Consider the following 11,117-nt stretch of genomic DNA (forward strand, 5'->3'; position numbering starts at 1 on the left):
ATGCACGTGAACGCCAGCATGGTCACAGAGTGTGTAGCTCTGCCGTGTGCATCATCGCCTGAACCAGGGCAGAGCTCTCAAGTGTGGACTTTGATGCATTAACAACAGGGACTTGGTGCCAGGGGAACGGGGTCTCCAGGCCACAGTGGAAGTTCCCTGTCTTTGTTAAGGTCTCCGCTTTGTTCATGCAAGTAGTCCCCTCAAGCGATTAGGTAATCTACTACCTCCCTAGGAAAAGTGACCCTTTCGGGCACTTCACGAAGGCCATAAGCACGCGTGTGGGGATTGTGGCCGTTGTGGGGGGATTTGCTGATACTCCCAAGGGTCAGTCAGAAGGAGCAGGACCAGCATGGTTGTACAGAAGGTCAGTCCAGAAATCAGTAGGACCAAAACTAGAAGCAGCAAGCACACAGTGAATGCCTGGCGAAGCCAGCAGTAGAATCTTGGTCCCTTGCATCTGGGGCATCTTTCATGATGGGTCTTACTTATAAAGGCTTTGTCGACGCAGAGTTAAATTAGTTAAGTGGGTAGTAACGTTGTTTGGCAGCTTGTTCTTTAAACACATGCACGCTTTCCAGTTCTTGTATAAAATTTCCAGTAGCTAACATTGCGTGTCTCCCACACAGCTTACCACGGCTGAAACCTCTCTGTGGGGCGCCTGGCTGGCTCAGTCTGTAGCCCCACGTTGGGTGTGGAGATTACTCGAGACTAAAATATTTTTTAAAAACCTCCACACATCATCGTGGTCGTTAAAATCTCCCAAGGGAAAGGGGATCGAGACCCGGGCAGTCTGTTCTGCCTGTAAATACACTGGGTGGTTGGGCACACGTGTCTCCCTAGGGCTTCATAAAGACTTTGTTTGGGTGCAGGTGTCAGCAGCTCTGTTCCTGCCATCCAGTCTAGAGGGGCCCAAGCTGCAATGTCTCACTGTCCTGCCTGAGAAGTTCAGCAGTACGCGCAATTTAAATCACTTCTTTTCTCCAACTGCAGCTGAACTTTATATCCCTTACAGGATCCTCTCTTGTGGTGCAGACTGGGACCCAATTCCTATTGGTCCTATTTTAGGTCGGTGGGTATGATTTTACCGGAGGCATTTATTCACTCTTACCTTACCAAACACCACGACATCCCGTTACTACACTACTACACTTCTAGGCACCAGCAGAAGCGCATTCCGTGGACGCGGGCCCAGGGTAGGAGCAGGGGGGGCCATGGGCGGTACCCGACGTCTGCGCAGGCTCTGCCCACAAGACAGCTAGCGCACAGGCGCAACACGAGGGAGGCGAGGGAGGCGCGCCCTGGCCAGAGATTCTGGGGGGGAGGGGCGGGCCTAAGGCTGGCGAGAGGAGGCGGGATCGGAATCGGGGGGCGGGGCCGAGGGGGCCCTCGTTGGAAGGACAGCGAGGGGCGGGGCTGAGGGAGGAGCCCAGGGCTCCGGTCTTCTGGGGATGAGGGTGGAGCCTGCTACACGTGGAGAGGGGAAAGTCCCAAACCTCTGGCGCTGGGGTGTCCTTAGCTGACTCTTGGCCTCTGGACGCCCCTTGCGTGAGGTTCTGTGACCACCTTTTCCTGCTTATTCATGTGTCTCTCAGCCAGCCGTTCTTGGCACCAGGCTGCAGATGTTGCCTGCAGCATTAACCCCCATGTTAGCCAACATACACCCCAAATATTAGCCAACAGAATCCAGAGCGGCACATTCAAAGAGTGATGCACCATGATGAGGGGACGAAAGGAGGCTTCCATGTTAAGAAATCGCTGAATTTGCTGTATCGCGAGACCAGGAGAAACTCATGTCACCTTCACAGATATTGAAAAGATAAAAATGAGGGATCATTTGATTTTACGAGAGGCCTTTGCTTAGTATATTAGCGACTCGTATATGACATGACTGGGGCGTGTAAGAAGAGTTGGAAGAATGCTAATATGCTATATTAAGAGGCCAAAAGACAGTAAATATATGGAAACTGAAAGGCAAGTGAGAGAGTGGTTGGATGCTTTCCAACCATGACTTTTTACATGTTCATGCATCAAGAAAAAAGGAAGAGAATAGGTAAGATTTTCACAAATTGGAAAGAGTGGCACCTGGCTGGCTCAGGCAGTATAGTATGCAACTCTTTTTTTTTTTTTTTTTTTTTTTGAAGTTTATTTATGTATTGTGAGAGAGTGAGCGACCAGGAGAGGAAAAGAGAGAGAGGGAGAGAGAGAATCCCAATCAAGAGCCACACTATCAGCACCGAGCGGGGGGGGGGGGGGGGGGGGGGGGGGGGGGGGCTCATCTCAGGAACTGGGAGATCATGACTTGAGCTGACTGAAATCAAGAGTCTGATGCTTAACTGAACCACCCAAGCAGTCCAGAGGATGCAACTCTTGATCTCAGGGTTGTGAGTTCAAGCCTCACTTTAGGCTTAGGGTGTACTTTTAAATAGTTGGAAAGGATACGGGGAGATTTGCCATTTCAGATTAATATAAATGTATCACCACCTTTCATATATACAGGAAATAATTGGATAAAATGTAAAATGATATTAAACACCCTACTCAGAATAATTCAATGTTAGTAGTACCAGGAATGTATTTTTTACTTGTAAAGAAAATGCATGAGGAAGTGTCTTAACGCTAAAGGGATCCCAAATCACAGTCTCACTGATGGGCTGATATTCCAGATCTGGGATACAATGCCTCCACATCCTAAAGACATTAAATTTCCCTAAGTTAAATTATACTTCCACCACATGCCTAGTGATGGGGTCAGGCTATGTGCAAATACTCCGTTTAATCCAATTAGGTGCAGCGTTCGCTACCCCCTCCCCCCAAATAATCTTACCAGAAACTCAAAGAGGATATTTTTGATTCGATCAGTTGATTTTGACGTTCATATGGAGCAATGAAGACCCCAAATCAGTGTGGAAATTTTTGAAACGTAAGGGCAATGCGGTGTTTGAACAGATATTCAAAAATATATTATTATTTACCAGTTGGTTTTTCCTATCTCTTACCCCACCTACAATACAAGATGCCAGCGACCTCAGGTGACCTTGCTGTGAAGCAATCCTCTCTGATTTTGTTCTCCCAGGAAATCCCTGATGATAGGGCATTCCCACACCTACCTCCCAGTCTGGCGGAATAAACAATGTCCTGGAAGGGGACTTTTTCAGGGAGCTGTGCCAGGTGAAATCGTGACAGTGGTCTGGGTGGGGACTTTCAACCTGGTCGGCCATATCCACATGCTTGTGCTGTGAGGCTGTTTCCTTCACGAGAGCCTGCTGCACCCAGATTCCCCTCAGCGGACCTCCGCCTGCCTGCCTCACGGCTACACCGTCACCCTCTTGCCCGGAGCCTGGAGAGCTCACCCCACACGTCCAGGATGAGAGTCCTTTCCTCTCTCCCGGGCTCCACACGGGAGCAAGCCTCAGCCACCCTCTGGGCTTTGGCCTTTCAGGCTGGCAGACACGGACCCAGGAGTCGGTGACAGGGACACCCTCCTTCAGTGGATATGTCTAAGCATAGGTGATACAAGCTCAAGAGGTAAACAGCGGACCAAAAGATGTGTCATAAGAAAATATCCAGAATGAGGGGCGCCTGGGTGGCGCAGTCGGTTAAGCGTCCGACTTCAGCCAGGTCAGGATCTCGCGGTCCGTGAGTTCGAGCCCCGCGTCGGGCTCTGGGCTGACCGCTCAGAGCCTGGAGCCTGTTTCCGATTCTGTGTCTCCCTCTCTCTCTGCCCCTCCCCCGTTCATGCTCTGTCTCTCTCTGTCCCAAAAATAAATAAACGTTGAAAAAAAAAAAAAAAAAAAAGAAAATATCCAGAATGAAACACTGAAAGATAAACATATGAAAAATACAGATTAAGTAAGACACATAGAGGATCGTATGAAAGGAGAAGATGATATTTCATTGGAGCTCCAGACTAATAAGAAAGAGAAGGAAGGAAAGGAATTTCTTTGGCAGGTTTTACCCAGAGACCGGATGGTCGCTAGGGTGCAGGCACATTACAGGCGGGGTGCACAGGTGCTATGCGGCGTGGGATCGCTAGGGACAGAGAGGAGTGGGAAGGGATGGGCCTAAAGCCTGGTAGTCGGGGGGGGGGGGGGGGTGTGGTCAGAGTGAAGGGGTAGGACCCAGATTCCATCTGGGGTTAGGTAGGCGAGGGGCGGGGAAAGGGGAGGGGTCCAGACCCAGGTCTTCTTGGTGAGGGCGTGGCCAGGTCTAGGAGGAGGAAGAAATTCCCAGCACGTGGAGCTGAGGTGTGCTCCCGTTGTACACCCCTCTGGAGTCCATGCACCTCTCCCGGCGTGTTCCTTCGCCCAGCATCGATATCGACACTTTGGAATGTCATAAATAAATCATCTTGTGAAAAGTGTCTCTGCTTTGCTCTCGTTATTGTTGCCACTGAAAAGATATTGTGTCTCTCCCAGCATATCAAGGGGCTAGTTGTGTCAATGCATTTTATTAGTGATGATTGTACCATGATTCCTTATTTGCTATCGATTCTTTGAACACAGTTTGATCTGCTGTGTTACGGGGTCTGAGGAGCCGGATAGTATGACTTCTGCCTGCATCCATACATGCTTTTCAATAAAACAATCCTACCAGTGCAACTAAATATATTTCTGGACTCCAAAAGTCCCAAGATGCCCTCCATGAATTTTATCTATTCCTTAATAGTAGGAAATGAAGGGTGTCAAATATATTTTTAGTTTCTTGGAATGATCACATGGGTTTCTCTCTCTCTCTTAACATTTTATGTTATTAAATTTTTTTTTAAGCTTTATTTTTGAGGGAGAGTGCAAGCATGGGAGGAACAGAGAGAGAGAGAGGGAGACACAGAATCCGAAGTTGGCTCCAGGCTCTGAGCTGTCAGCAGAGCCTGACTTGGGCTTGAACCCATGAACCGTGGGTGACCTGAGCTGAACATGACGTGACCTCAGTCCGTGACCTGAGCTGAACATGGACGCTCAACCGACTGAGCCACCAGGTGGCCCTCAACATTTTATTTTTAAGTAATCTCTACACCCAAGGTGGGGCTGGAATTTACAACCCTGAGATCAAGACTCCCATGCTCCATCCACTGAACCATACAGGTGATCTGGATTTTTCTCTTTATATTAGTTTTGTATTGCTGTCTTTCCAAATTATCACATATTGATCACAAATTACCACAAGTTTATGATCTTACAGTTCTGCATTGCCAGACGTTTGGTATGGGCATTTCCAAACAAAAATCATAGTATTGGCACATTATGCTGCTTTCTGGGCTCCTGGGCTCCTTCCTCTTTCTCAAAAGTCAACAGTAATGGGTTCTGTCTTTCTCACACCGTATTTCTCTAACCCATTCTTCTGCCTCCCTCTTTCACTGTTAAGATTTTACCGGAGTAGCTATTCCCAGACAATCTCAGCGTTTTAAGATAAACTGCTTAGAAACCTTAGTTCCATCTGCAACTTTTGTTTATTTCCCTTTTGCTGTATATTCTCAGGTTGTGGGGGTTAGGATGCAGACATCTTTGAAGGGTCATTATTCTGTATACTACATTCTTCTTCTTGGTTAGTATAGCAAATTACATTTGATTTTCAATTCATAAAACAACCTTGCATTCCTGAGATAGACTACACTTAATTTTGATGTGGTATTTTTAAAAAAAAAATACATTACTAGATTGCAATGGGCTAAATCGTGATATATTCATTCAGTGGAATTCTAGAGAATATTTATTTATTTATTTATTTATTTATTTATTTATTTATTTAGAGAGACAGTGGGCACAAGTGAGTAAGGGGCAGACAGAGAGAAGGAGAGAGAGAGAGAAGCGGGGCTCACCCAAAGCAGGGCTTGTGTTCACCTGAAGTGGGACTCGAACTCAACGAACCATGAGATCATGACCTGAGCCGAAGTCAGATGCTTAAGGACTGAGCCACCCAGGCGCCCACAGACAATATTTAAAAAGTAACTACTCACAGCCATATGGATGACTGCTACAGAAAATATATCCAGTATAAGAAGTGAACACAAAAAAGTATAGGGGCAACTGGGTGGCTCAGTCAGTTAAGCATCCCACTCTTGATTTCATCTCAGGTGATCTCACAGTTCATGAGATTGAGCCCCCAAGTCTGGCTCTGCCCTGACAGGGTGGGGTCTGCTTGGTATTCTCTCTCTCTCTCTCTCTCTCTCCCTCTCTCTCCCTCTCTCTCCCTCTCTCTCTCTCAGGCTTCTTCGCCTCCCCTGGTCTCTCTCTCTCTCTCTCTCAAAATGAACATTTTTTTTTAAAAGAAAGTATATAAGTTCATGATTATTTTTTATATCAATGCCAAGAATGGGCAAAACTAATGTTTGTAGCATTTAGAATAGTGGTTATCCCAGAAGAGGGGTGATTAGAGTCTGTAAAGTTGCATGAAGGAATTTAATGAGATGCCAAAAATATTTTCCAAAGCAACTCTATCATTCCGTATTCCCACCAGCCATGTATGAGATTAATTTGCTCTTCAAATTCAATAGCACTTATTACTGTCAAGTTTTGTTTCATTGTTCTGTTTTGTTTTTACTTTAGCCCTTCTAATAGCTGTGAAGTGGTAACTCATTGAGGTTTCAGTTTGCAATTCCCTAATTATTAATGATAGTGAACACTTTTGGTGCATGTGCTTATTTGCCATATATATTTATGAAGTGTCTGTTCAAATATTTTGCCCATTTTTTACATTTATTTATTTTTGATAGAGAGAGACAAAGCACAAGTGGGGAAGGGGCAGAGAGAGAAGGAGACACAGAATCCGAAGCAGGCTCAAGGCTCTGAGCTCTGGGCTGTCAGCACAGAGCCCAACACAGGGCTCGAATTCACAGACCGCGAGATCATGACCTGACCTAAAGTCGGACGCTTAATTAAGACTTGTATTCAAGTCTTAATCAGATATGCGATTTACAAATATTTCCCCCCAGACTTTGCCTGTTTTTTTTTCATTCTCTTAAAAGTATTTTTTAAAGAACACAAGGTTTTTAACTTGAAGTCCAACTTACCTAATTTTCCTTTTATGCATGATGCTTCTGGTGTCATAGATAAGAAATCATCACTTAATCTGAGGTTGTATAAGCTTTTATCCTGTTTTCTCCTAGTTTTATAATTTTAGGTTTTACCATTAGAATTATGAACCATTTTGTGTTAGTTTTTTTTTTTTAAAAATTTGATGTTTATTTATTTTTGAGAGTGAGAGAGTGTAAGTATGGGAGGGGCAGAGAGAGAGGGAGACACAGAATCTGAAGCAGGCTCCAGGCTCTGAGCTGTCAGCACAGAGCCTGATGTGGGGCTCGAACCCACCAACCGTGAGATCATGACCTGAGCCAAAGTGAGACACTTAACCAACTGAGCCACCCAGGCACACCCCATTTTGTGTTAATTTTTATATCATACGAGGTATTGATTGCAATGTGTTTTTTGCAGATGGATATTTAATTTTTCCTGTATCTTTTTGGAAAGGAATTTCTCCACCTAACTGCATTTACAACTTTGTCAGAACTTAGCTGTCCATATGTGTGTAGGTCTATTTCTGGATTCCATATTCTCTTCCATTAATCTATTTGTCTGTTTATGACAAAACTACACTGTCTTAATTACTATAGCTTTATCACAAATCTTGAAATCAAATAGTACTAGTCCTTCTAGTTAGTTCTTTCTCAATATAGTTTTTTCATTGTATGTTCTTTTATTTGCATATGGATTTTAGAATCAGTTACTTTTTATATATTAAAATGTTTTGTTGCGACTTTGAATCTATAGATCAATTTGGGGAGAATTAACATCTTAACAATATTGACCTTTCAAACCATGAACATATATCTCTACATTACTCAGATCAGCTGTAATTTATCTCCAGAATGTTCTGTAGTTTTCATTGTACACGTTTTTAACATTTTTTGTCATAGTTATCCCCAAGTTTTAAACATTTCGAAGGTGTTAAATTTTTGTTAATTTCAATGTTCTCTTGTTTGTTACTGGAAATATGACTGATTGTTTTGAACATTCACCTTGGGTCCTGCAACATTCCTAAATTCACTTATTAGTTCTAGTTTGTTGTTGTTGATGCTAGATCCTAGAGAATCTGTTTTCTGCACACACGATCAAGTAGTCTGCAAATAACAAAAGTTTGCCTTCTTTCTCCCTGCCAATCTAGGTTTTCTCTTTCTTTCTTTCTTTCTTTCTTTCTTTCTTTCTTTCTTTCTTTCTCTTTCTTTCTCTTTTTCTCCTTATTGCACTGGCTGGAACCTCCAGTACAATATTGAATTGAGGTGGTGAGAGTGGGCAAGCTTCTCTTGTTCTTGATCTAAGAGTGGAAAGCATTCTGGCCTTCACCTGGAAGTATGATGTCAGCTGTAGGTTTTGTAGATGCTCTTCATTAGATTGAGGAGTTCTAGTTTATTCCCAGTTTGATGAGAGTTTTTATTTTTTTATTTATTTTTTTTCCAACGTTTATTTATTTTTGGGACAGAGAGAGACAGAGCATGAACAGGGGAGGGGCAGAGAGAGAGGGAGACACAGAATCGGAAACAGGCTCCAGGCTCTGAGCCATCAGCCCAGAGCCCGACGCGGGGCTCGAACTCACAGACCGCGAGATCGTGACCTGGCTGAAGTCGGACGCTTAACCGACTGCGCCGCCCAGGCGCCCCTGATGAGAGTTTTTAAAAGAACCATGTAATATAGAAATTCTCCTTCGATGCATTTACCCTAGAGAAATGAAAACATGCTTACACAGTAACCTGTATGTGAATGTTTATAGCTGACTTATTTGCAAGTGCTAAAAACCTGAAACACGCCCAATGTCCTTTAACAGATGAATGGATCCCCAAACTGTAATACATTTATCCATACTGTGGCTAACATTAAAGTGATCACATGATCCCGACCTCCTGCTGATGTCTTTGAGTGTGGGTGGGGATTGTGAATTGCTTCTAAAAAAAGAGAATATGGCAGAGGTGATGGAACGTCACTGCTGTGATTATGTTACATTAAACATGTCTCTATTTTGCAAACTGAGTCGCTCTCCCTCTCCCACTGGCCATGAAGAAGCAAGCTGCAGCGTTGAAGTACCTGTCGAGAGGGCAACACAGCACAGAATTACCTGCAAGCTTGAAACCAAATTAAGAGATTCTTATTATACTTTGTTATATTAACTGCTCAAGGTGCATTATCCTTTAAATATGCTTCTTTGGATTATGCTGGCTAGAATTTGGGGCTTTCCCTTTTTGTTGCAAGGCAACCTCATCTATAATCAGCGATGCATTACTTCTTTGGTTGAGCAGTGCACGAATAAGCACGAATCAGCAGGAACATGTGTTCACAGAATCTCACTCGAGTGGTGTCAAGAGACAAGGTCCGCAAAGGACACAGCAGGACTGAGACTGAGGGGAGGAAGGGGTAAAATTTAAGGGACCCTCAACCCAGGGGACAGGTGAAAGGCCCCCAGGGGCGCTGTGCACCAGAAGCACTCCTCAAATAGGAAGCACTTTGGCCCTCCCTTCTCCACGTGCAGCTGACTCCGCCCTCACCTAAGACCGGGTGACTTGGGCTCCTCCCCTGACCCCGCCCCTCTCTTACCGCCCACCGCCCGCGAGGACAACCTCGGCCCCGCCCCTCCATTCTGATCACGCCTCCCCACCCGGTGAGCTCGCGCCCTAGGGCACCCACCACTCCGTCACGCCTGCGCCCTAGCGACCACCCGGCCTCGTGGGCGGAGCCGGCGCCAGTCTCGCCCCGGCCCCGCCCCGGGCCCGGGCCCGCCTCCGCGCACACGCACTTCCCGCCACGCCTCCCCGCCCAGCACAGCCCCGCCCCGTCCCGCACAGCCCAGCCCAGCCCAGCCCAGCCCAGCCAGCGCGAGCGCGAGCGCGGCGCGATGGACGGCCGAGTGCAGCTGATCAAGGCCCTCCTGGCCCTGCCCCTGCGGCCCCAGACGCGGCGGTGGAGGAACCCGATTCCCTTCCCCGAGACCTTTGACGGCGACACCGACCGCCTCCCGGAGTTCATCGTGCAGACGGGCGCCTACATGTTAGTGGACGAGACCCTGTTCTCCAGCGATGCCCTGAAGGTGACGTTCCTCATCACCCGCCTCACGGGGCCGGCCCTGCAGTGGGTGATCCCCTACATCAGGAAGGAGAGCCCCCTCCTCAATGATTACCGGGGCTTCCTGGCCGAGATGAAGCGGGTGTTTGGCTGGGTGGAGGACGAGGACTTCTAGGCCGGGAGCCCCTCGGGCCTGGGGGCGGGTGCTCGGGGGAGGGTGCGCTGCGCGCGTCGCCGCCGCGCCTCGCCCTCCCTCCCCCTCGCGGCGATCGCGCGGCCGCGCTCTCCCCCGCGCTGCTGTCCCCTCCCGCGTAGTGCTTGCCTTTGTTCCAGGAATAGCGCTCCAGGTCCCCGCTGCCGCCGCCGGGCCCCGCTCGGGAGCGCGCCGCCGCCGCCCCCTGCGGCCAGCCGGGCCCCTCCCGCGCAGCACACTTGGCCTCGGGCCCGCGCTCCAGCTGCGGGCTGGGCTCCCGTTACACGCCGGACAGACCACCCACAGCCCGGCCGCTGCGGGCCGCCTCCGCCAGACTGGCCGCCAGGCCTGCGGCGCCGCGCGCGGAGACCCGCGCTGAGGCCGGGCCGCCGTCGCCACCCAGCGCACACCGCCGACACACTGCGGCCCGCAGCCATCTGGACTCAGCCGACAAGCGTCTGAGCTGGCCACGGCCCCTGGCCCCTGGCTCCTGGCCCCTGGCCAGGGATTCCAGCAGCTCGCCACCCACCGCGCCCCGGCTGGAGGGCCGGGCCAGCCTCTCACCTGCAGCGGGACCCACTCCTTCCCACCTCCCGGAGACCTCTTCTGCTCCTGCCAGGTGGCCGCCGGGTCCCAGGGGTGCCTGGCAGCCAAATCCAGTCACTCGTTTCCTCCTGTGGACCTGTTAGTTTTGCCCACAATCCAGTTCTCTTCTCAATTCGTATTAATTTCTTAAATATGTGTTTGTTGGTCATCATTCTAACTCCCACATTCTACACAACTCCTGGCACTACCTGGACAAACGTCTTGTCTCTCGGTTGACTCATGCATTATAAAACGTCAAAGTTAGGATCCTGAGATGGTGGGGATAGAGACCTCAC

This window comes from Leopardus geoffroyi, chromosome X, assembly GCF_018350155.1.
Source record: "Leopardus geoffroyi isolate Oge1 chromosome X, O.geoffroyi_Oge1_pat1.0, whole genome shotgun sequence".
NCBI classification, from domain to species: Eukaryota; Metazoa; Chordata; class Mammalia; order Carnivora; family Felidae; genus Leopardus; species Leopardus geoffroyi.